General features: G+C 41.0%; 1 long non-coding RNA gene across 2 annotated transcripts in view; it reads left to right on the top strand.

The window, feature by feature from the left end:
- The window catches only part of LOC147032141 (uncharacterized), a 97,678-nt gene that overhangs the window by 52,218 nt on the left and 17,467 nt on the right, over positions 1 to 27,993 (top strand). The window contains exons 3-6 of one of the 2 annotated variants that reach the window (XR_015055046.1): positions 1,390 to 1,537; positions 3,688 to 4,493; positions 15,557 to 15,644; positions 19,844 to 22,820. This is a non-coding gene — a long non-coding RNA (uncharacterized LOC147032141). Of the gene's footprint in view, positions 1 to 1,389; positions 1,538 to 3,687; positions 4,494 to 15,556; positions 15,645 to 19,843; positions 22,821 to 27,993 lie in introns of those variants that run through there. The other variant, XR_015055047.1, reaches the window with a different exon arrangement.

Here is a 27,993-nt window from a genome sequence, read left to right as displayed (position 1 = left end):
AGGGGGAAGGGTGGAGGGTGGAAAGGGGGGGGGGGTTGGGGTTTTTTTTCTAAAAAATATAGAATCTCTTGGAAGTGTGAGGAGACATGATAAAAGGGAAACAAACTGACAGATCGAAATAAGAAAGGGAATTCATGAACAGGAAAAGAGAAGACAGAGGAGGAGAGTGAAGAAAACCTGCCAGTCAGAGGGTTTGGTTAGGTTTGGTCGGATTAAGGGGGGTATAAAAGATTGTGGGTTGGGATTTGGAACAATGTGAAATGGTGGTGTCCTGTCTGCTTGAAACCCTGGAGGGAAGAGTCGATTGAACAGCTTCAAGAAGGTGAAGAAAGGAGGAACAAAATATTTGAGGTGTGCAATAAGCCTGGAATGTGCGAGTCTAATCAGGAAGGGATTAATTATTGAAGGAAAACGGGTGTGCTGCAGTTGCTGAGGTTGGTCAGAGGGCTGAGAGAGCAGAGGGAGCTTGACTGGAGGAACATGTGTGTGCTCGAGTAGATAAGAGAGCAGAGAGAGCTTGACCATAGGAGAGGTGGTACAACACACATTGCAATGACCTATATTTGAGAGCAACAGACTTTGTACTTCACCCTCATTGTGGGAGATGCTAGTAATGTGGAGAGCTTTATATAAGGTAGAATCCAGGATTGTGATACTGGGGATCCAGCCTCCGGAGCGATGGCCAAATTGAGCGATGGCCAAATATCTTGGATGCTGTGAGTAGTTCTGATTTTTCAAGAAATGGAAAGGAGTAGACACAAGATGATTCAGATTTGCCAGGATTGCATGAAAAGTTGTCTTGAACAAACCAGCTTCTAATCAATTCTAGATGAGCATAGAGTGACATCGTTTCTATCTGCCTGTCAGTGGGATTGTGTCCTGTACTGCACGGCATAATGGGGAGCCCTTTGCAAAAAGATAGAGAAGGAAGAGACTAGGCAAAACACTGTATTGGGGCACTCCAGTCTCCACTGGGAGAAGAGAGGCTACAAGTGATAGCAATGTATTGACTGTGAGAGTGGAGGAAGCCAGAGGTAAGAATATGGCTTTTTATGTGGCAGGCAGTGACCCTGGGAAGCAGAGCAGATTGCCAACTTGTTGAATGTCAGAGATAGATCCAGGGACAAGGTCATGACGTCTTGTTTAAGATTTAATGGCCTCCAGCCATTTTTGAGAAGGGCGTAGCTGCATATCCAGCATTGAATGAGTGGGCTGGAATCCAAACTGATGGTCAGAGATCAGGCTGTATGAAAAAGGAAAGACTTGACATCAGCAGCAATGATTCATTCCATTACTTTGCTTATAAATGGAAATAAGGTTACTTGTCCTTAGTTGAAAATATGTTTTGCACCCTTCTTGTGAATGAGAATGATCCTTGTTTGCTTTCAGGAAGATGGAAATTGACCAAAGATGAAGGACAGACTGAAGAGCATCGACAGAGAAGTAAGATCAGGATTTGTGAAGTTGAGCACTTATGCCATCTGTGCCGGTCACCAAAGCAGGGTCAAGGCGAGCAGAACCTTCTCTACCTTATCAGGTGATGACATACACTGCAGTAGACACTGTGTATGAGGGGGTAAGATGGGGACAGACTGTGATGAGTTGCAACACGTGATTTGGAGACAAACGCTGAGTTAAGACATTTTGCTTTCTCTCGTGTAGTCTCCAGTAGTGCCATTTGAAGAAAGGGCTGGAATGGAGGGGGCACATACACCAGAAATGGTGCAAATTGACAAAGTGCCACACATGACTTTTAGTGGGGCAACTTAGCATAACAATTGTGCATTTTGTGATGAAAGCACCAAATTGCTCACACTAGTGGCCTATCATATTATGAACAGATTTGGATATCCGGCCATCTCAAATTCAGCCGCTGATGGCTGAGGCAGCCATTTTCCACTGCCATCAAAAATTTGAGATGGCCCAATATCCAAATCTGTTCATAATATGATAGGCTACTAGTGTACCAAATTTAGTGCTTTCCTCAGAAAATGCACAAATGTTATGCTATATTTAGCTAAGTTGCCCCACTATTTTAGGAAGGAGAATGTTTGAAGAGTTCAGCCAAGAGATTTGCATTTCAATGTTTTCTGGATTCCCTAATAAGAGACACACTTCTTGTGAGCCTTATGGAGTGACTTTAAGTTGTTCTCATTTGGGTGGCCTTCCATATTGAGAGGCAAACTACTTCATCGCAAAATCCTCACCACTGCAAGATTGATGGTATCAAGACCAAGTGGATGAACAGGATAGTCGCAGATTGGATGGGATAAGTCAATGAATGAACGATAGTAGACTTTGATGAAAGTATCACCAGGCGGAATCAATATCAGATGCTGTGCAGATGGCAGTCCATTCCTTTTGTGAGACAGCAGATTTTAGTCTCTGACAGTTGACCTGTCCACACAGCCATATTTTTTAACATTGTCTTTGCACCTTCACAATAGCTACAGAGATATGGCCTTTGACATGCTCAGATAAGCCACAATAGCATTGTCAAAAGAGCCAAAAGGTGCAAAGGATGGACAGGAAATGTCAGATGGAAAGTTACTCATTACCAGCATTACCAGGACAAGTGGAGGGAAGAGGATGACAGATGCAGATATCCGTGTCGGAAAATTTAAACACTGTATCAGACCCAAAGAGTTGCAGAAAGCCTTAGCCACAATGCGCTGGCAGATTTCTGGACAGCTGACACCCAGTCAGCTGGAATGATGGCAGTTCAAATTGCCACAGATGAGCAACAGTGAGTTGAGATGCATGGCAATACGATATATGATCCAATGTAGAGGAAAGAGAGTCATTCGAGATTCATCATCATTCAGTGGATGATACACTAAATAGATTAGTCATAGTTGGTTGCAGAGGGTTACAAAGAGCCAGAAGTATTTCAGAGAAGTAGGAGGAATTACTGTGGATAATTTACAGTGAAGAAACGATTTATTCATAGACACAGCAATACCACCAACAGGATGGGAGTGAGGCTTGTCAATATGGTCGAGGGAATAGCCAGAGAGAGCCACAACGGAATCAGAGACATCTTGTGAGACGAATGCTTCTGTTAGACCTAGAACCTCCGGAACTGCCATATTGGTAAATCAGAATGGAGACGTTTCATGTTTCACGACTTTCCTCAGTTAACATGCTTAATATTTCACAAATGTTCTCAGGTAAGTCGTAGGCTTTCTGCATTCTCAGGTGTAGGCTTTGTCTCAGGTGTAGGCTTTCTGCATTCTAAAATACAAGCAAACAGACATGCATCACATGATCGCAGCACACCCGTTTTGTCATATTTGGGGCAGTCCACATATTATTGCAAAAAAATTGAAAATTTTGACACCTCCTGCCCACTGCTTCCAGGCCTACGCTCCTCGTATGTTTTCTCCTCTGTTCAATCTCTGTTTTATTTTCCTCCCACTTCTCATTTCCTCTATCACTTTTCCTTTTTGTGCCCTGTTTTTGCATTGCTTTGCACAATATTACTCCACTCATCTCTCCCCAATTCTACCTTGTGCATCCATAAAATGTGTAGATCAGGTGGTGCTCCCCCACCCAACTGCTCTCCCCGCCGATGTAGACCCTCTGTAACTTGATTATGTCGAGCACAATGCTGCACTCCCCTCCGCTGCCCGATTTTACGTCGTGTGTAATCCCTTTGCATACATGTTTAGTGGATTTCCATTTCAGGTTGACAAGCATGACTGTTCAATTTCCTGTTTTACTGCAAGTGCAACACTTGTCAGTCTGAGCACCACTTTACAGAGGGAAGTGAAGAAAGGCTAAGTATTTTTCTTGTAGTCATTTATGTTGGATTATAAATTGATAAATCTCTGAAATACAAGTGTATTGGTGCAGTATGAAATGAAAGCCTAAATCTGTTTTATGAGATTCCTTTCATGTTGGAGGAGTTTCACACACACCTACACACACACACACCTAGACACACACACCTAGACACACACACACACACACACACACACACACACACACACACACACACACACACACACACACACACACGTTAGATTTGAAATTGTCTATTGTATTGTTGTGTTTAAAAGTTGTTTTGACACAAGGCTCGACATGTCTTCAAATAATGTGCCATAAGTTCTAAATGAAGCTGCAGCACCCTATCAGAATAAAATGAAAAATCTTGGTCCCTGGTTGAAAAGAAGCTATATTTTAACAATCCGCGACAAATCACACAATCAAATGGACTACACAGACAGGGTGTTTCAATAGTGCGTTTATTGTCCTTTGGCATGACACAGTGCTTAAAACTGTGAAGGCATCGAGTCATTGATATTGTGCATGACAGCTTGATGCAGATTTTTTTCCAAATGAGGAGATTTTGTTGCAGCTTTTGCATATTACTTGGCAGTGGTCTGCTTTTCCACAGCTCCAGATCCATGTTCCATGAGTGATCAATGGCGTTCATGTCCGGAATGATTATTACCCAGGGAAGAAGTTGCAGCCTCTTCTGTATCTCCCAGGTAGTTGTTGATTCTGGATGTATGCCATGTGGCTCAATCTTCATGCAGTAAATGCATCAAATAATGTAAAATGCTTTGTATACCAACAAGGTATTTTTAAATGTTTGCTTCTAATGACATTATCGATTGCCAAAAGTAAAAACAGTAAACGCGTATAAGTACGGTAATTATTTGTTATAAAAGTGTATTCTACAAAAAACATGTGAGAATACTCATATGTCAAGGAGACAAGATTAAACATACCCCTTCCTTTTTTACATATTGAGAATGCGTGACTTCAAAAGGATGTAATCCACCCCAGAATGCTCAGTGCTCATGCGCAGAAACCCCTAAAAATGTTGTTTTCCAGAGCACACTAAAGTATATAGTGTGTGTGAGATAAGGATTGTTTCCTAAAATGGCTCGCAAAGCTTCTAAAGTAAGCCAAAAATACTTGGATAAGTACTTAATTAAAAGGGTTGTGTCCCTGCACAACAAAATACTTGGAAGTTTGGGCAGCTGCTCGGACTGCAAACTCCTGAGCATGTGGACATGAGCAAATATTAAAAATACAAACGGAATAGGACAATACGGTTATGAGAGATGATATGGTCTGAAAATTGAGAAAGTGGCTGCTACGATTTGTACAGCGCTTGACATGAATCGCTTAACAGGTGTCCTATCATCACAAATTGTTTGATATATATCGAAAGTTGGAATAGTTACTCATTTGTTCATTCAAATTGATAGTTATCATAGGAACATAGTTATTGTGGATAAAATTGACACAATGTTTCCCTACCCCCATTTTATCAGAAACTGTACCATTATTGTTACGTCTTTCAAAAGTAACTGCTAATGAAAACCAGGCACAAATAAATTAATTGTACTATGAAACTAGCTTATGTTACATGTAATTATGCCAAAACAAGTCCTAGCTTATGGAATGATTCTGTTTTAATGACGAAATTTCATTTAAAAATGCCACTCCTCAGTCCAGATCAGCGGCTTTCTCATCAGGAATATTCAGCTGTCTCATTATCCTCAGAATCACACATATTGTCGTCGACGTCCTTGTCATTTACACCGGAGAATAGCACTTCTCAGTCAATATCACTGTCTACCTCATCAGAGGAAGAAAAGTATTCAGCCATCTCATTATCTTCATCATGACTCATCTCTTCCTCTGTTCCCTTGTCACTCTGATAACAAACATCTTCTGGAAGAGTTTTGTTCGCTTCACTTTCTCGGAGAGTACAGACATGCATGGAGGTGGAGTGCTAGGATCTGATCCCTTGATTTTCTCCAGAGGCTTAGATTATCACTTTGGTGTGAAATTCTATTGGAAGAGGATGTGTCTGGCAGTACTCACTGACATCTGCTTTGGTTTCCCATACAGGGTACAGAGAAAGGTATCTAGGTTTGCAAACAATTTTGGGGATATGGTTGGAGACTGTCCCACTTTGGCAAAGTCTTTCCTGAATTTGTGGTTTTAATCCAACGACACCAATGGATGACCTTTACCTTTGCCTGCAAAACTGGCTGTGTCATCGCATACTGTGAAGGTGTGTAATCCGGAAACGGTACCACACAACAGTGATCCCATAGTTTCAGCAAGTTTAGATACATCTATGTACTATCTGGAATTGTTTGTGCTAGCAAGAGAATTAAGCCATAGGTGAGCAGGAAGGTTGTGCACATGTGTGAGAAGAATGACGAGAAAAATCTGTATCTGAAGATTGTATAATGATATCTCCATCTTTTAAAAGTTCACACATTAGCTTTACATGCCATATGAGCCAAGTGTCGGCCACTTTGGTTGCAGGCTAGGAAGGGTATATTTTCCATCGCAATACCACCTTCCTTTACCTGATAACACTATGCTTTGTCATCCAGTCCCACTCGCACAATCAATGTGTGCCCTTGGATCTGCTCGAGGTATGGTGATCGCTGCTATTCCTAAACAAGGAAGTGCAAGAGGGCTGTCTTGAATTTTCCTGAGTTCAGTGTAGCATTGAAATACTTTGGACATTTTTGGTCAGGACCAGAGATGATTGTCAATATTTGTACATGCTGATCCTCTCATGTCCCGCTCAATATATTTGATTGTGGGCTTTTGTATATGTGTCACGTACAAAGTCTATTCTCTTTGCGAAGTCCAACAACCTTGTGAGTCTAACTTTTGTGATTCCTCCAAATGTTGCAGGTAATTTCACAGTGGTACGTATGAGAAACATTGCATCAACCGTAATATGCATCTTGACTTTGCGATTTGCTACTTTTCACCCTTTCCTCCAATTTATGCATCAGTTTCCACTTGTCAGTTTTGTTGATTGACCCATCTGCATGTGATAGAATGATAAAGTCAAATTAATCAAATTGACCCGTCGCAGTCAAACCGATGAATCAAAATTTGAAATCTTCGGTTCATCACGCAGGGTTGTTTATGCCGTCGAGTAGGCGAAAGGATAGTTCCTCATTATGTGACACCAACTGTCAAACATGGAGGTTCTGTGGTCCTGCAGGCCGACATCCAGGGTTAGGGTCTGACCGCGAATAAGTCTGTGGCCTGGCGGGTTGTGAAGCAACCACTCACATGAATCAGATGGCCAAATCTCCCAGTGTTCCTCTATCTAACACCATTTTCCTGGGGGTGATGTGGCTTAACTAAACAAGGCTTGCTCCCTCAGCGCACACTTGGATTGCTGCCAAGCTGAACAGTGAGTGCAGCGCTGGCTATTTAATGGAGCAAAACAGTTGGGGTAAAACTTTCCGGATATCGCTGGTGTGGCCTATGTTTGACAGCATGAGCAGGTTCGAATAAAAGATGTACAGGTTTATTTATATTGTGAGAATACATGGTAAATCGGTGTGGTACAAACATACAGTTGAGGTATTATTCACAAGGAATGGCAAAAACACATATGCAGGGTATTTGTGAGGGTGTAACATACATACAAATGGGGAAATTTGTGTGGCATGTACGAACAGCAAATAGAACAGAGACACAAAGGAGAACTTGTTCCCTGAAGACTTATGAGACCCTTCTACAATATTACTTAATTATCTACACAAGAGACTTGGTGCCAATTAGAATTGCAACTGGAAAAATGTAGAGAAAGAAAAGTACACAACATGAAGAGCAGAGCGTGGGTACAGCTGCTTTCCACCTAAGTCAGATGCGTGCAAACTCGTACGACATGCAGACTCATGTAAGCTTCCCCTTGGTGGCTCTTGCGGTCCACACAGGCAAACTTGAGCACAGGCCTGGCCAATTATGACTCATGGTAAGGAGAGCTCAAAAGATTGAGATGCTCGGTGGATCGAATGCTTGGTCAATCAAATACTCGGTAGATCAAACGCATGGTAGATCAAGATGATCAGTGGGTCAGAATTTTGGTAGATCAAATGCTCTGAAGATCAAGATGCTCAGTGAGTCAAAATCCTTGGTAGATCGAATGTTATTTTGATCGAACGCTCTGTAGATCGAGATGCTTGGTGGATCAAATGCCTGGAAGATCAAGATGCTCAGAACGGCTGTTTCAATGTCCCTCGTTCAAGCCTTCCATGAACGTTCTCCTGCCACGGAGGTCCAGTTGCTCTCTGAAACCAACCCCACTCAGATTCATGTCCTTCCTCTACTGAGGTCAAGGTATTCTGTCTCTTCTTGTTTTGTGGAACGGATGATCGCACTCTTTCTACCTCCTCTGCCGGCCTTGCAGGTTGAGCTAATCTGCCTCTTGTTCAGTGGAGCTTATGATCCACACTCCTTCAACCTCCTCTCACCTTGGAGGTCAACCTCATCGGTCTTCTTGTTCGGTGGAACCATGATGATGCCCAATGCATGCGACATGTGCATAACATTGGCTGCAACAGCTAAAGGTGAATGATTGTTCAGCTCCAAATGTGCTGCGATTATCCAAGTTTGAAAAATGAACCAAGAGACTACTGCAGGCTAATAATTACCTCCTTTGTGTTCAAATGGGTTTTTTGCATGAATTGAAAGAAGATTATATTTCTATTCTTCGTGTTCAAGCACCCATTTAAGAATCCTTTGTGTGAGTCGAATGGTAATTGTGATCCATTGTTATGAAGCAATGTTGATGCATGAAGTGTGGACTCATGACAGGAGATAATTTGTGACAATGTGGAATGGAAACGGAGGGGGGGGGTGATTGGTTTCAAGGGCAAATTGCAGGATTGATGGGCCACAAAGAGCCACAGCTTGAAAGGTGAACATGGTGGGGGACCAGTGAGGATGGGCAGGTGGAGCCACAGAGGAATCCAGAGATAGATCCAGCGAGATAAGGGGAAGAGAAAAACTGAACATTTTAACTAAAGATGCATATTCCTCCCAAAGTCTCTCCAGACAAAAATTGGAAAATCTATCTTCCATGAACTAAAGAAATATCTGTTTGGGGGGAATAAATAAATATATTTATAGACAATATCTATATATATATATATATATATATATATATATATATATATATATATATATATATATATATATATATATATATATATATATATATATATATATATATATATATATATATATATATATATATATCCTGGTCTTGGCGTAGTTGTTAGGGTAGCGGCTTGGGATCCAAGAGGTCCTGAGTTCAAGCCCCGTTGGCAACTTGAATCAATACACCAGGAGGTTGACTCAGCCTGTCATCCTTCCGAGGTCGGTGAAGTGAGTACCAAGCTGTACTGGGCTCGGTGTATGCCCTGGTTAAAATAGGTGAAGTGTACCATATCTCTGTGTCGTAAGAAGCGACCAGGGTTGCGTCAGGAAGGGCATCCGGCGTAAAACATGTGCCAAATCACGATGCGGATCATACGGATGATCCGCTGTGGCTACCCCTAACGGGAGCAGCCAAAAGAAGAAGAAGAAGAAGAAGAAGAAGAAGAAGAAGAAGAAGAAGAAGAAGGAGAAGAAGAAAGAAGATATATATATATATATATATATATATATATAAACATACATACATGTATATTTATGTATACATGTAAAGACTTGTGGTTGAGAGTACATTCAACCAACGCACGTATGTTGCTCACGCATTCTGACCACTAAATAATTTTTAAACCATCAGCACATCAACGGATCAAACAACACACACGTAACCCAATTGAAATATAGTTGTAATCCAATGACCGAGGTATCCCAAACCGAGGCATCATCTGCAAAATCAAGGTCCGAGATCTTGACATTCCCAAACGATGCACCGCAGCTTGATCTCTTCGACATCCTCCCCAAAATCCAGTCCATACAAGTGCTGAAAAGTGTGGGGGCAAGTACACATCCCTGACGAACTCCAGTAACAACTGGAAATAAGTCAAAGATTGTATCACCACATCTCACACCACTGACAGTACCAGCGTACAGTTCAGACATCAGATTGATCAGTTTTGGTGGCACCCCATGAAGACCAAGAATCCTCCAGAGGGCATCCTAATTCACCGAATCAAAATCTTTACAGAGATCAACATAGGCTACAAGCAGCCCCTGCCGAAACTCTCATCTGCGTTCGGTGAGGAACCGAAGAGCAAGGATACGGTCAATCGTTGACCTCTTTGGTGGAAAGCCTGACTGCTCTGGACGCTGGTGCTCAAGCAGATGGTGATGAACCCCATCAAGAATTATCCGAGCAAAGACTTTGCCCAGCACTGAGATCAGCGTCACCCCTCGGTAGTTGTTGCAGTCTTGGCGATCACCATTCCATTTACAGAGAGGGACAACAAGGCCCCTCTTCCAATCAGTTGGGATGATGCCTGTGTTCCAGGTAGCGTACAGAACTGCATGCAACGACACGAATGCAGCATTTCCACCAGCCTTGAGAAGTTCAGCATGGATACCACAGATCCCTGGAGCTTTAGCTCACTTCAAGCGGTTAACTTCAGCCTGTGTTTCCACAAACGAAGGTGGAACACAGTTGAATGGAGGGTCAGCAATTGGGATTGTATCATCCCTGACATCCAACTCGACAGCTGGTGGATCAGCCTGGTCCAGCCTCTCAAAGTAACTAGCCCAGCGGGCCTTCACTTCGAACACCTCTGTCAAGAGCCCACCACCTTCTGCTCTAACTGCAGGACACCAAGGGATGAGCTTGGGGGAATGCAATGCGCGAATTACCCTGAAAGCAGGATGAGAATCACGTGACCACAGGTGGTGCTCTACCCCCTCACAGACTCCTCACACATCGGCCTCCTTGTCCACCCTTAGTGCACGTACAGTTTTACGCCACAGCTCCCTGAACAGCTCAGCTCTGCTATTCAGCCTGGCCCTGTGACTCTGGTCAATGGTATCCAGTGTGCGTTGAAAGAGAAAATTCTTCTTCGCCCTATGGTGAGTTCCAATACATCTAACAGCAACATCAAGGGTGGTGGTCTTGAAGGCACTCCAGAACTCTTCAGGATCCCCCAAAGCACCCAGACCCCCCTAATCTCCACTCAGCCGTTTCACAAACTCAACTACCCTCTTATCCTTGAGCTTGCCAACATCCAGCCTCAGCTGGAATGGTACCATTCTCCTGGATTTAATCTGCAGCTTCAGAGTTGCTACAACAAGCCTGTGGACAGAATTGAGGAACTGAGCACTCCGGTTGACCCTGCAGTTTTGGATCCTCCTCCAGCGACCATAATCGAGCATATGGTCAATCTCCTTTGCCACACCACCAACGTTGGAATACCATGCCCAGCGATGAGCCTGTGGGCACTGAAACCATGAACCAGCCACCCTAATTCTGTGACTATTGCAAAGTCAAGGAACTTATTGCTCTTCTGGTTCACAGTTCCAGACCCATGGGGACCAGCACATGTTTCATAACCATTCCTATCAGTTACATTCAATACATTGAAATCCCCTAAGACGAGGAGAGTATCTCGCCTGGGGAACTGATCAACCAGACTCGAGCATGGCATAGAATGCGTCCTTCACGGTGATATCACTCTCCTCAGTCGGAGCATATACAGAGTCCAGGGAAATGACACCGAAGGAGTCTTCTTCTTCTTTGTGCATATGGCAGCTTAGCTGCCAACGTAGCTATCATTTCTTGGAAGCACAACTTATGTCGCTGATGCAGTGCCCCTCTACCAGTACACAGTGGTATTCATTTTGCCGACCTCGGAAGGATGACAGGCTGAGTCAATCCCTTGGTGTATTAATTCAGTGGCCAACGGGGCTTGAATGCAGGACCCGAGGATCCCAATCCGCCATCCTCAGCACTAAGCCAACACCAGGCTCGGCCCAAGGAGTGACTAATCCATAGTCTTATAATACGCTCGTTGAGCGGTGGTACCTCACTTATCATTGGCATCAGCTTATTGGACACAGCTATAGCAACTCCTTGGGCATGGTAACCATCAGAGCGATCACACCAATCATGGGTGGAATCACCCACAATGGTCTCGCCACAATCCGGTCTCCGAACCTCAGGGAGTGCTGCAATACTGATGAACAAACACTTGAGCTCAGATGATAACAGAGACAGGTGATCATCCTCTTTTATTGATAGGACATTCCAGGCACCCACCCAAATGGACCACCTCAGGTTAACCCGAGGAGACCGCCGTCTAGTGGATGACACCTCAACCCCACCCTGACACACACTACTGCAATCTGACCCGGGAAGTTTACCCCGTGGTTTCCCTCCTGTCATCAAAGATTGGGGTCCCGAAGGCTTTGCCCCAATCCCATCATCCGGTGAGCTGCCCTGAAAAGGGCAGCTGCACAGGAGGTACTCCCATAGAGTTGGATTTTCAGATTTTTTTCTGATTTTCGAATGTTTTGCGGAGTAAAATGTTTTACGCTGGCCAGAGTGCATATCCTGCCACCAATCTCCTTATGAAAAGCAACCCAACTGCAGGAGGACGTCCGCAGACAGGTTTTTTAAATATATATTTTTGTATACATTGTTGAGGCTTATATGAGAGGAGGAGGAGATTGGGACCATACTGCTTAAGCAGTCTTAAGCAGTACAGAGCGTTGGTGCTGCTTATGCAGTGTCCTTGGTTATCGGGCACAATTCTGGATGGGTCGCCACTCCGATTCAGTGTACCAGTATGCTGGCACTCATTTTGCCGACGTCGGAAGGATGACAGGCCGAGTTAACCCCACCTGGTATTAATTCAACAGCTGAGTGGGATTTGAACTCAGGACCATAGGATCCAAAGCAAACCACCCGAACCATTAAGCCAACACCAGGCATATATGAGAACTAACACACAACACACAGCAAGGGGGGGCATGAAATAATAGGGGCAGGACAGGGAAGGACAAAACAGTGCGGAACATATACGTTTGGAGATCTGTTAAAGGGAGAGGGATGGGGCAGGGAACATGGGGTAGCAAGATGGACATTACAGGGACTTTCAAGAAGGAAGTCATGAAATTTGAAGGAGGTGGGTTTGGGGTGGATTAACAGCGGTAGAAAAGATCGAGGTTTTGGATGGGGGAAGACAAGAGGTGGTGGTGAACAGCTGTTTTGAAGGTCTGGAGGGAAGAATGGGATTGAAGAGAGTGTGTGAGTTTATTCCAAAGGTGGGAAAAAAGAGGAATGAAAGCGTGAAGGTGAGCAGTGATTCGTAATTTTGGTAGTTATTACCAGAAGGGGGTTGCTGGCAGACCTTGAGAAACCCTGCGGAAATATGTGGGTGGGGAGACATTTCACAGACAGAGCGGGGGGGGGCGAGACCAGAGAGATGGGAGAAGACAAAAAGACCACCGACCTGCCTGCGGTGAGAGGTTGAGAGGCCCAAAGACTCAGCCTCATCGTGGGAAAAAATCCGTGATCCTCAATGCATTGGTTTCCACAATATGAAGGCAAGAAAGGTGAGAGGCAGGAGCAACAGCCCAGAGGGGAGAGCAGCACTCCATCCGGCTGCGGCCAAAAGCTTTGTATGTGGTCAGGAGCTCAGGTGGGCTGAGGAAAGGCTTAGCACAATGGAGGATTCCCAGTTGGCGACTGGCTTTGTAGGCGAGGTTTGAAATGTTGCTTTCCCAGGAAAGGTCATGGCAGATAGTGAGACCCAGAAGCTTGAATGAAAGGACTTCTTCCAGAGGATTGTTCAGAAAGTAGATGGTGGGGTTTTCTCAATGGTCCTATGGAGACACATCGTGAGAGAGTGAGATTTGTCCGGATTGAAAGACGTGTTCCACGTGTTGGACCAGTTTCTGATTGTATCCAGATTTTCAGTGAGCGAAGAAGCTGCTGCTTGCTGGTCTGAGGGATGACAGATGGTACAACAGAGGGTGGAGTCATCAACAAAGAGATAAAGAGGACTTTCCAGAGAGTTGGAGAGATCATTGATGAAAACCAGAAAAAGAACAGTGCCCAGAACGCTGCCGTGAGGAACTCCAGCCTGGACAGGAAGAGGGGATGAAAGAACTCCATTTAGGGACACACGTTGACTGCAACAGGAGAAGAAGTCTGCGAGCCATGAGTGGAGATGACCTTCGATACCATAGGAAGAGAGGTGGTGAGCAGGGCTGGGTGCCAGACTATGTCAAAAGCATACAATATGTCTCGGGATATGGCTCTAATTTCATGTCTGGTATTGAGTTCCTCCATCCATTGTTGGAAAAGCGGAAGCAGAATATCCAGGGTAGAGTGACCTGGTCTGAATCCAAATTGATGATCGGAAATCAAGCCATTGGAGAAGAAGAAGGATTTAAAGTCTGAAGCGATGATGGATTCCATAATCCTGCTGATGATTGGGAGAAGGCTATTTGGTCTGTAGTTGCAGGGATCTGTTGTTGCACCTTTTATGCAGGGCAGCAATGTTTGCTGATTTACAAGCAGATAGCAGATGACCTTGAGCAAATGAGAGGGTGGACAGAACAGAGAGAGGGTGAGCAAGAGCAGAGGAACAGGTTTTTAGGACACGTGGGCTGGTGCCGTGTCGACCGTTTGCAGAATCTGAGTCGAGGTTTGCCAGCAAGGTCTCCACATTGTCGGAAGAAAAGGACACCGAGTCCATTGACAGTTGGGTGCAACTGGGTAAGGTGGGTACAGAAAGCGATTGATTTTGGACACAAGATTTTGAAGCAAACACCAAGTTTCGCCATTCAGCCTTTTCACGTGCGGTATCAGCAGTGCCGCCATTTGAGGTAAGGGAGGGGATGGAGGGGGAACATACACCAGAAACAGATTTAATTAGATGCCACCGGGATTTGGAGGAGGGAGAGAGGTTTGAGAGTTCAGACTTGAGCTTAGAAAGATGTTGTTTTCTGACTCTCCTGGGGGTAGTTACACACTTGTTTTGGGCGTTATGGAAAGAACTGAGATTACCCTCAGTTGGGTTTGCTTTCCATGAGGCAAAGGCAAGTTGTTTCAGGACAACTGCCTCACCACAAGCTTCAGTAAACCAAGGGCGGGAGGAAGGGTAGGACAACTGAAGACGAGAGGGGATAAATCATTGCATGAGATGGAGCAAGTTACTTTGAAAGAATTCCCAGGACGAGTTTATGTTGGACAAAGTGGCTTGTAATCTCGTTGGCACAATATATGGATGGCCGTTGGCTCACAAGGAGCTCCTCCACCCTTTGCAGTCGAGTCGGGAAACCAATCAATGATCCGAAGTATGATCTGTGCAGTCAGAAAACCAGTCAATTTCTTGCAGGTTAAGGTTCTTTCATTCTGAAAGGGAACTATGTTTTGAGGTTTACAATTTAAATAAAGTTGAATGTAGGATGTTGTGAAATTAACATCATTTTCAGCAATCCTTTCAATTCTGTGATATTTTAGGAATAACCAATACTATCCAATTAATAAATAATTGCGTGTGTGTGTGTGTGTGTGTGTGTGTGTGTGTGTGTGTGTGTGTTTGTGTGTCTGTGTGTGCGTGTGTGTGTGTGTGTTCTTTTTAACCACTATAGCAACCCACTTGTATTAACAGGAAATTATATGAACGCAACACCTCTCAGCCTAATCCATGGATATTTCTGATATTTTCTATATTTACATGAGTCTGATTTGCATTCCGGAATAGAACAATTGTGGTAAACCATTTTGAAATTTCCACTCTTGGTTTAAATGTTGAAAATCATCTTTAAAATACTATTTCACTTGCAGATGATTTTGCCGTTGCAACAGCATGTTGAATGTGCCCAGACAGCAGAAACCGATCACTGAGAACCCACACACAGCGCATGCGTGAAAGGTCTCATTAGCATTCATACCTCATTTCAAAAGTTGCATATTGAGGCATTTATGAGTTGTTTTTCTCCCAGATTATTGCTCTTTGAGAAGTTCTTACAGAAATTACATGGACAAGGACATTATTGCAGACAAATCAACAGATAACATGGCTATTTGAAAGCTCTGACCATTGAACTAATCGGGTTGATATTTTTATTTTGTTTTGAGCACAGTATTTTGTGTACATATAGTGTCTTCAGAAAGTATTCACGCCCCTCTACTTTTTTCAGATTTTCGTGCGTTACAGCCTGAATTTAAAATAGATAAATTTTAATTTTTTCTGTCACCGATCTACCAAAATATGCCATAATGACAAAGTGAAAACATTATTTTAGAAATTTTTACAAATTAATTAAAAATGAGAAGTTGAAATGTCTTGCATTGAAAAGTATTCAACCCCTTTGCTGTGACACTCCAAATTGAGCTCAGGTGCATCCGATTTCCTTTGATCATCCTTGAAATGTCTCTACAACTTGATTGGAGTCCACCTGTGGCCAAGTCAATTGACTGGACATGATTTATTAAGAAACACACCTTTCCATATATGGTCCCATAGTTAACAGTGCATGTCAGAACAGAAACTCCACTATGAAGTCCAAGGAAAGGTCTGGACATCTCCGATATAGAATTGTGAGGAGGCATAGATCTAGGGAAGGGTATTAAACAATTTCTGGAGTAATTAATGTGTCCAGGACCATAGAGAGCTCCATCATTAGGAAATGGAGAGAATATGGAACTACCCAGACTCTTCCTTGAGCTGGCTGTTTGACCAAATGGAGCAACTTGGCAAGAAGGATATTGGTCAGGTAGGTGACCAATAACCCAATGACCACTCTGATAGAACTTCAGAGTTCCTTGGCTGAGATTGAAGAACCTGCTGGATGGACAACAATCTGCAGCATTTCATAAATCTAGGCTTTATGGGAGAGCGGCCAGACGGAAGCCACTCCTGAGAACATAACAGTGTGCTTGAAATTTGCAAAAAGGCACTTGAAAGACTGAGCGCATAAGCATACAGCAAAAGCATACAGCAAAAGATTCTCTGGTCTGATGAGACGAAAATTTATCTTTTTGGCTTGAATTTAAAGTGCTACATCTGGCGGAAACCGAGCACAGCTCATCACCCATCTAACACCATCCCAACCAGGAAGCATGGTGGTGACAGCATCATGCTATGGGGATTCTTTTCAGTTGTAGGGACTGGATACTTGTAATGATCAAGGGAACAATGAATGGAGCCAAATAGAGGCAAATCCTTGAGGAGACCCTGCTTCGGAGTGAAACAACTGCGGCGAAGATTTACATTAAAACAGGACAATGGCCCCAAGCATACAGCCAAAGCAACACTGGAATGACTTCAGAACAAGAACGTTAAAGTCCTTGAGTGGCCCAGCAAAAGCCCAGACTTAAATCCCATTAGGAATCTGTGGAAAGACTTGAAGATTACTGTTCATCCATGCTCCCCTTACAACTTGACAGAGCTTGAGCAAATCCAGATGTGCAAAGCTGATACAGACATACCCAAGAATAGTCAAAGCTGTAATCGCTGACAAAGGTGCTTCTACAAAGTATTAACTCAGGGTGTTGAATACTTGGTGATACAAGATAATTTCGGCTTTTCATTTTTAAGTGATTTGTAAAAAAAATTCTAAAAACATGTTTTCACTTTTTCTTTTTGGGATATTTTGTGTTGGTTGGTGACAAAAAAAATTATATTTATTCATTTTTAAATTCATGCTGTAACTCATCAAAATATGACAAAAGCCAAGAGGTATGAATAGTTTCTGAAGATACTGTAAGCATACTGTGTGATTCCAAACAAAAGAGTTGTTTATTTTAAAATGACCAAAAATTTGACTTGGTTAACAAAGTCTTGCACAAAGAGATGATTGAGATCTTTATTTGAACGACCGAGGATCCATAAGGTGATCATATAATGCCAATACTCTTACAGAATATGGTAGGCCGTTAGGACTCCCAAGATGAGGGTTAACATTAACATGATTTAAAATGTGGGAAACATGTATTGAACAAATGTTTTACTTACTAGTGTTCAATTCGAACCATCTACTTAATGGTCCTGCTGTGTAGTCTGGTATTTCAGATCAAATATTCAAATTTGCATAAAAGCACCAAAATTGGTACACATGTAGAAAAATGTATTCCGAACAATTCTAGATATGGAGCCACCCGAGATTGTGCCTTGGTCAGCTTCGGCAACCATTTTCCAAAATGGCCACCATTCAACTTTAGCGAAATTGGCTATATGCTCTTATTTTCTTATTGTATTGGTGGTAGATATAAGGAAAGTGTAAAATTCAGTAAATTGACCATGAAAAGGCGTATTTAAATATTATGAGCCAGTATTTTCGGTAAAAAAGCCATTATTTGATTTGTAAATTGCTGCTCTCCTGAAACTTTTCACTGAAAAGTACCCATTATTGCCTGGAGAACAAGAGTCAAATGATATTCCTCACATTCAATGGGTTTGGAATCAACAAAAATGCATTATAGATTACATACTTTACTCTATTTTGAAAAGGGAACTGATAATCGTGATAATGACAAACTCAGAAAATGTAGTCAAATAATTGCACACTTCACTTTGAAGCGGCTACGGTTTACTGTCTACTACCATTCTACCAGGACACATGGTACACGCTGCTGGCAGCCTTCCTTGAATGAGCCAGTGAATGACTTGGCTTCCTCAAACATGTATCGACAAACTATCTCTGTCACTGTCACTGATGCTGTGTGCGAAAATGGATTTTCCCATAAAAATGACCATTTTTCCCCAATACAATGGTTGGAAATATAATAAATCAACACAAATGACATTTGTATTGTTTTCCTTTGTAAATCCACATCACATGGAGTATTTATCACCTCTGAGAAACCCACAAAGAGAATAACAATGACAGATACCCATTTGTTAAAGTAGAATGGCGGCCATTTTTGGAAAATGGCCGCCAAAGCTGACCAAGGCAAAATCTCGAGTGGCTCCATATCCAGAATTGTTCAGAATACATTAGTCAACATATGTACCAATTTTGGTGCTTTTATGAAAAGTCGAACAATTGGTTTGCTATGCTGCAGTACTATAAGAACACCAGGAGGAGATCTCATTGTTTTCTTGATATAATTTTTTTTCTATTCCTGGTGGCTATTTCTGCATTGGCACATGAGATATACCAGGAGTTATGTTTGCACACATATAGTGCACATTACATAGCTTGTGTCCCTGAGGACCTTTTTGAAAGTGGATGTCAAATAGGTACTTTGGAATAATTAATTTAAAAAAAATTATTGGATAATTTCTGTATCACACATTCACACATTTACATCTGCTACTTCAGATAATTCTATCACAATAATTATGTCTATCACTGTTTATTTACAATTCTATGCAGATATAATAAGCATTTTCGAACAGAATAGTATCCATATAATGATAACTTTTCATAATGCTTGAATTTTAGTGTTTCTAACCAAAGTTTGAATTTTTTTAATGGTTATAGCTTCATCGGTGAGGGGTGGGGTGGGGGGGGGGAGGTGGGAGAAATAAAAAGCCATTAAGATGGTCCTTCTTCAGCTAACAGCCAAATCTCTATCTCTTCCTAATGCCTTTACACCAGCAATCCTGAGTACCTCTTTGGGTATCTGAGGCAGCTGAGCAATTGTCAATGAAATTACCAGGAAGCATGTAGATATATACTGTGTCTACCTACGCACATTCTATAATAACTGAAGCAAGTTATTTCAATCCATATTTCCGACCGTCAATCCATATGCTTTAAATCGGATTACTAGGATTAGGGGGAAAATTTAAGTGCTGTGGATGAAGCTTTTAAAATATTTCTCTATTGCAGCAACAGGTGCAATACTTACATCATCAAAGCTTGAATGCTTCATGTTAATTGTTTCAAAACATTTTAGAATGTGGTCATTCTTATCTGCTCATAACATGGAATTGATTCTTTTCCTTTTTTTGTTGGTGATATTGCAAAACTTGTGTTGCTTTTCAGTGGTTTGGATTATATGGCCACTACTATCAGAGTTAACTTGCTGCACTGTCTCCACATGTTATGTATAACTGAAACTTTATTTCAAAGAATGTCTTGGACTCATGCGGCTCCCTTCCTGTTTTTTTTTTTTTGACAGACCCAATGCTTGTGCTGGTGGTGGTGTTGCATTCGATATCAAAAGCTCCCATGTGCTTTAAATGAAAGAGTAGATGGTGAATTTATATGCAATCATAATCACAGGCACGATCGGTGTAGCACAGGCATGATGAGCTCAATGGCCTCTTCCTGCATCAAATTTCCTTGTTATTCCTTGTTAATCAGAATATAGACCATACAATTCATAACAAAAATTAATTCAGCAAAATTTAAGGCACAAAGCTTCTTTCTTTGTATACATAGGCGAGGTTCATGGAAGAGTTCGCAAGTATGTTGGACAGATCAAGACATAACAGGGCAAAGAGAGAGTAAGGAGAGGGGGTGGACGAAAACACCAACAGTGGAGTTGAAGGCCAAGGCAGAGGGAGACTTGGACAAAAATGTGTGCGGAGAGGAATGAGGGGGGGGCAATATGGATGCAGAAGGAAGCTCACATGAGGAAAATAACTGGAAGTTTGGAAAAAGGATTTGGGATAGGTTGGAGTGTGGGGTTTGAGAGATAGCGAGGGTAGAAAAGATCATGATTTTGGAATGGGGATGGTCTGAGATGGTGGTAATTGGATGTCTTAAAGACCTAGAAGGAAAAAATGAGATTCGAGAGAATGAGGAAGTTGGTTCCACAGGCAAGAAAAAAAGAAAAACAAATCAGTGGAGGTGAGCAGTGATCCTATATTTAGGTAGATTCACCAGAAGGGGAATTTATGGTGGACCATATGTGCACAGCAGAAAACTTGGCAGGAGAAAGCATAGAAATAGCAGAGACCAGAGAGGAGTCATTAGAAGACAGAGAGACCACTGACCTGTCTGTGATGGGAAAGTGATCGGCCCATTGACTCAACTTCAATGCAGGAGATTCAAATGATCTTGAATGCCTTGGGTGTGGAGAGGAATGGGGGGGGGGCAAGCCATTAAGCTGAGCGTTAATGGTGTTAAAGCATTAAGCTGAGCAAGCTGCGAGGGAAGGGATAGAGTCCAGAGGGGAGAGCAGTACTCCAGCAATCTGCAGATGAAGGCCTTGTCGGTGGATTGGTGTTCAGCTTTCGAAGAAGCTCTCCTGTAACTGAAATTATCATGAAATAGTTAATGGAGTAGTTAGAGCAATGAATGCCTGTTAAACACTTTCATTATAAAGCAGTTCTCTTTCTTAGGACAAATTATATTCATCCAATATAAATTCTTAAATGGAAGGAAAAAGTACAGAACTAAATCTAAACCTATAAATGGCAAAAATAACTCTCTCTGTCTCTCTCTTTATTCTATGCAGAGCCACATATTTTAAATTACAAACTCCAAACTCGGGGTACAAATACAACTTTGTTTGTGGGATAACATGGGCTATGTGGCCGTGGCCTCATGCGGGGATGTGGGTGGCGGTGAGGGGCGTAAATGTGTGCTGCATATTGCCACGTAGTGGTGGCAGCAGATGGTATTACAATTTCCAAATTTCCTTTGGCTGCAAAGTGTTACTTATTCACATTTATCTTCCCAAGCAATGCTGGGTAAATCTGAGAGTTAGAAAAATACTGAGAACCCCAAAATTGAAACTCAGATATTACAACTCTATATCAGTGCTGAATAACCCCAATTACAAAGCACATTTTAAAAGCCGACAAGGTAAATATGGGATTGTACAATTTATAAGGCCTTTGACTTGTTCTGTGTGAAGGACCAGGCCACGCATGCACAGTGCATGTGCGCTGGGGGAATAAACGTTCTGGTCCAACTTGGGTGTTGTCTTGTTTTTCACCACTTAATCTGGTGGATACATCACAATTGGTGATGAGTTTGATGCATTGTTCATTTGGCATTGCTCACTATGGTGTCCATGGGGATTCTGTCAGAGTACCAGCCAGATGAGGATGAGGAAGATTTTGCTAATCCTTTGGAACAATACTTTATCACCAACAAAATGGTGGCACCAGAAGAGGCAGATCATTTCTGAAAACGTTTATCTTTGTCATTATGGGGTATTTTGTGTAAGTAGGGTGAATATACTGCTTCTGGCTCACTTTTCCCAATGGAAATGAATGGGGGATTTTCAGCGATTCATATTTTTTTTCCCCTAAAAATAAACCCCCTTTTTATCCCAAGGTATATTTATTTGTCTCCCCTTTTAACCTGGGGACACTTTTTTTTTTCTTCAAATAATCCATGCAATAAGATAAAGATTTGTTCAAGTACTAAAGTGGTAATGTGATTTGTTAAAGGTGATTCGAAAGAAATATCTGAAACGTCTAACCCTGGGGACACTCTTTATCAAATAACCGATGCATATTGTTTAGCTCACTCATTGAACCTATAAAGATTTGTTCATTCTCAAATTCCTTCAATAGTTTAATTTTCTTTGCACAATAATCCCCATCTAAAATATTGAAAAACAAAACATTTGAATCTTTATATTTTTTAAGATACCCCTTTTGTGCCATTACGAAATGATAAAATTCTCTTAATGATCTCATCTGGCCACCGCCCGAGTTGCAAATCATTTTTGTCCATAAACCACGCCATAAAAAAAGTTTTGTTTCAAATGTTTTCAGTTCGTGTCATGAAAATGAGGAAGTGTTTTTTTTGACATGGTCGTGCTGTGTGAATGAGGAAGTGTTTTTGGACAGTCATGCTGTGAAAAAATAGGAACTATTCTGTGAGACAAGGTCTTGTGTTTATATTTTATCTCAGAACACGAACAGGCTTTTAAACATGTTTAATCAAAACCATTTTAGGGTATTTTAAGTATGTTTTAAAAATGATTCATACAATTTGAGAATATATCTCCCAGTTATTTTCCAAGCTGTCTCGCCCGAAGCGTCATTTCCTGTGGCCACACCCAATGATTAAGCAATCCCCTCATCGTTGCCTTATAAGTGATTCGCCAGACAAAGTTTCTGCCAGACGGGATTTTCATTTTTACAACTGAGACATGAGCGATCTTTCTTCCGCGAACAAAACAGCTCAACACAAAGTTGGTAAGCCTGTGTATAGGTTCCTCTTTGAATGATGAAGCAATTGATTATAAATTAAATCGTGATAATTTTGATATATATATATATATATATATATATATATATATATATATATATATATATATATATATATATATATATTTTTTTTCTTAGCAGGTCCTTGGAAGAAGATCAGTTTACATATCACGACGAGGTGCATGAAATTAATGCTCTTATTGAAGAGGTCAATCATCTTAGAAGAGAATTGAAAAACATTTTTAATGACTGACACGATGTCTTATCACGGCCTCTGATCTTTTTGCCATCTTGTACCAATGGTAAAAAAAAACTGAGACATGGACTCACTCTCTTCCGATGAAGATAACAGCTCACTACAAAGTTGGTAAGTTTGTGTATGGTTTCCTCTTTGAACGATGAAGCAATTGATTATAAATTAAATCATGATAATGTGAAAATATATATTTTTTCCTGGCAGGTCCTTGGAAGAAGTGGAGTTTACATATCACGATGAGGTGCATCAAATGAATGCTCTTATTGAAGAGGTCAATGATTTTAGAAGAGAATTGAAAAACATTTATAATGACTGGTACGAAGTCTTATCACGGCCTCTGATCTCGAATGAATTAAACCAATGGTGAGACACGTGTGTGTGTGTGTGTGTGTGTGTGTGTGTGTGTGTGTGTGTGTGTGTGTGTGTGTGTGTGTGTGTGTGTGTGTGTGTGTGTGTGTGTGTGTGTGTATATATATATATATATATATATATATATATATATATATATATATATATATATATATATATATATAATGTGTGTGTCTGTGTGTGTATATGTGTGTGTATGTGTGTGTGTGTGTATATATATATATATATATATATATATATATATATATATATATATATATATATATATATATATATATATATATGTGTGTGTGTGTGTGTGTATGTGTGTGTGTGTGTGTGTGTGTGTGTGTGTGTGTGTGTGTGTGTGTGTGTGTGTGTGTGTGTGTGTGTGTGTGTTAGTGTCTCTCTCTTTCCCTGTCTGTTTGTCTCTCTCTATCTCTCCCTGTCTGTCTCTTTGTATCTCTCTCTGTCTGTCTTTCTACCTACCTCTCTGTCTGTCTCTCCATCTATACCCTTGACTCATTATTTTATTTTTTTTCAGCTCGATCACACAACATCAGCTGTTGAAGCAATCTGGTACAACACATGATTTTCTGGAGGTAAATGTTTCTGAATTATTATTTAGTTATTTGTTTATTTATTCTTTTATTAATATCACTCTCTCTTTGGAATGTCTCCTTATGTTGGTTGCATCATTAGTTTAGACGCGGTTTTACCAGTACACTGGAATTCATTTTATTGGCCTTGGAAGGATGACAGGCTGAGTCGGCCTCCTGGTGTGTTAATTCAGTGGTCAACGAGGCTTGAACTTAGAACCAACACCAGGCTTACTCATATTACCATGTAATTATCTTTATAAAACCTAATTATTATCCACTTTTTGTTTCAAAACAGAATATGGTGTCTGAGTTTCGAAATCACAAGACATCTGAAGAAGATTGCTGGGAAAGATTATACATTCTCGCAAATGAATATTTAATATTTTCAATTTTGATTAATTATATTTGTTTTATTTACAATTACTTGATTTTGAATTTCAAAAAAAGGATCAAGACATGAAGGAGAGGGAGGGCGGGGGGGTGGGGGGGTAGGTGCGCTCCCCCAATGACCCATCACCCCCTCATCCCACCCCTCCCCTCCCCATGTGTGTGTGGGGAAGGGTGGGGGTGGGATGAGGGAGGTGGTGGGTCAAAGGTGGGGGCGCACAGGGGGGATGAGGGGGTGGGGCTTGTGTGGGTGGGGTTTATGTGGGCGGGGCTTGTGTGGGCGGGGCTTGTGTGGGCGGGGCTTGTGTGGGCGGGGCTTGTGTGGGAGGGGTTTATGTGGGCAGGGTTTATGTGGGTGGAGCTTGTGTGAGAGGGGTTTATGTGGGCAGGGTTTATGTGGGCAGGGTTTATGTGGGTGGAGCTTGTGTGGGAGGGGTTTATGTGGGCAGGGTTTATGTGGGCAGGGTTTATGTGGGTGGGGCTTGTGTGGGCAGGGTTTTTGTGGGAGGGTGAATGTGGATGAGGCTTATGTGGATGAGGTTTGTGTGGAGAGATGGGTGGATGGGTGGATGAGTGGAGCTTGTGTGGATGGGTGGATATTTTTTTAATTAAATAAACATGTTGTGTGTGGGGAACTAATTAACTAATCACTAATTATGTGAATATGATGAATATGGGTGGAGCTTGTGTGGGGTTTGTGTGTGTGGAGCTTGTGTGGGGTGGGGTTTTTGTGGGGGGTTTGTGTGTGGTGGGGTTTGTGTGGGGTTTGTGTGGGGTTTGTGTGGGGTGGGGTTTGTGTGGAGCTTGTGTGGGCGGGGCTTCGGTGGGGTTTATGTGGGTGGGTTTTGTGTGGGCGGAGTCAAAAAGGGGCGGAGTCAAAAAATTTCAATATATCTTTGTCTTTTGTAATTCCTGTGAATAAAATGAACCTAAAATCTCTTCCCCTTCCAAATCATATATCTTATAAGTCCAAGGAACCGTATCTATTACATCAACAATTTTAAAAAGTTTGTTTGTCCATCGTTTAATATAACCCTTTTCAAAATGAGATTTCCACCTATATATTCTTACGATATCACCAACTTTGAACTTAGGTTTTCTGACATTAATCTCTTTTTCATATTTTAATTTTGTAAATGTTTCTGATGGTTTCATATTTGTTGACGTGTGAACCGTGTCATTATACTTATCCACAATATCCTGAATAAAAGATGACCATTGTTGTGAACAGAGTTGTGTGAATTTTTTATATAGTCTCTCTTTTAAGGTACGATTAAAACGTTCAACAACAACTGCATTCCCTTCATTAAAGGTACTGTATGATGTAATACTGTTATTTTTTAGAAAATTCATAAATGTCTTGTTATAAAATTCTCTACCCTCATCAGTCCACAATTTTTTTAGGTTTTCTCTTACTTTTATTAAATATCTGTTGAAAGGCTAACATAAGAGTATTACCTGTTTTGTTTTTTAATGGTACAACCCATGCATATCTACTCCTCAAATCAATAACGGTTAAAGCATACTTGTACCCCTTATCATTATTGAGTTCAATCAAATCAGCAGACCAGATATAATCTACTTCCTTGGAATAAACTTTCCTTCTCTGAAACTTTGTGAATATTGCTTTATGTAATTCATCAGCTAATTGCTCTTCCGTCTTAATGACATCATTAGAACCTTTAAGTTTTTTGAATTTCCAAGTCCAAGTTTCAATTTAGCACTGATCATCTTCTTCACAATGAACCGATCAACTTTTTCTCTCAAGGTTGGATTTTGTATCAGAGACAAATTATACAACATTTCTCTATCGGCTTCATGCTTTTCTTCCAACGTTGTGGTATTCCCATAATCAATATCGTGTCTCATGCACACTTCATCAACTCTATTGATGGGTTTACTCCATGATTTAGGATTGTCTGCCTCATCTAATCTTTTATCCAAGTTTGTGCCTGGACCACAGAAAGAATACCCTGGAAGATGTAATTCCCCTGGTAATCCAGTAGTTGTAAATTTACTTCCTGATAAAAACTTTTGTATATCTCCTCCGAGTTTGTGTTTGGAGATAAATTGATTTTTTTTTGAACCACACACCGAACATATACCTTTTTGTATAACCCTGTTATTTTTACTTTTAATATATGAAATATTTATCGTATTAGTTTTCTTTTTACATTTGAGACAATAACTCATTTATTTATGTGAAAAATTCCTGCAGAGTGCAAAAACCTTTTTAGTTTCCAACATGCACATTTGAATCTTAATTTTTAAAACATAAAGAATCCTTAGAAATGCTTTCACTCTCTCCTCCATTTATTTAAGAAAAAAAATGAAAAAGTTGAATTAAAATGAATAGCTTGTCGATGTCAATAGTCTTGTCGAAAGTATTGTAAATAGACTTGTCAATTCTTTGTTTTCCTCCTCGGTGGGTTGAGTTATTTTCTGTAATACCACCAATCTTTTTTTAATCTCACTGGTTTCCATATTTTGATATTTATTTTGTCTCGCTCTTTCCTCCCTCTCCTTCTCTCTCTCCTCCCTCTCCTTCTCTCTCTTCTCCCTCTCCTCCTTCTCTCTCTTCTCTTTTTCCTCCTTCTCTTTTTTCTCCCTCTCCTCCTTCTCTCTCTTTTCCTTTTCCTCCTTCTCTTTCTTCTCCCTCTCCTCCTTCTCTCTCTTCTCCTTTTCCTCCTCTTCCCTCTCTTCTTCAACTCCTTCCTCATCCCTTATTATCCTTGAATCGCTTACACCCCATAGAATATCATACATATATTCATCAGGATTTCTTGTTATTCCTGTATCCAAAATAATTTTTTTTAGGAAACAACAGGAAACCAATAAAATTTCTTTTGAATTTCTAAAAGAGCCTTACCTTTTCTTAACCTTATAATTTTTTCATTATTTAACATTCTAATTAAATCTAAAGTTGTCGGTTTATCAACATCAGCATAATGCCAATCTTTTATTGAAAATACCTCATTCTTATGTTGCAGAACATATTTATTAAAATACTGAATACCCTTTTCTTGAAGGTATGCTTGGACACAGAAATGATAATTTTCTTGAAGCCTTCTTGCTGTCATTTATGTATTAGAAATATATGTTAGAATAATATTATGGCACGAAACACCTCCCCATCTTCCCATAGTTAAATCATTTTGTATTTCCTTACTTATTATATATAATCCTGTTTTTTTTCTGTTTTCATGATATAAACAAGGGCAAAACCATTATTATATTTACCCTTATTAAATTCTTTTATTTGTTGTTTACTAATCATGGCCCCACAAAACTCATTCTCGATACCAAGTGGATAATATTCTTCCTTACGAGACTGATTTAATTGTTCCAGGTCTTCGAGGTTAATTTTAAATGACCAATTATACCCCAAATCATTCATATCATACCCCCATTGTTCTATTCTCATACAAACGATACGCCCTTCTTAATAAAAATTTATTTTAATTCGAACTGTGAATTCTGTATGACCTGGAGATAATATCAACACTTCTGTATCTTTGGAATACACGGCCGTTTTATTTAAGGATATATATTGTGATAAATC

This window comes from Eptatretus burgeri, chromosome 2, assembly GCF_056783735.1.
Source record: "Eptatretus burgeri isolate ZD-2024b chromosome 2, Ebu_testis_v1, whole genome shotgun sequence".
Taxonomy (NCBI): Eukaryota; Metazoa; Chordata; class Myxini; order Myxiniformes; family Myxinidae; genus Eptatretus; species Eptatretus burgeri.
Note: the sequence above shows the minus strand (reverse complement) of the source record. Positions and strands in the feature narration are given on the sequence as shown.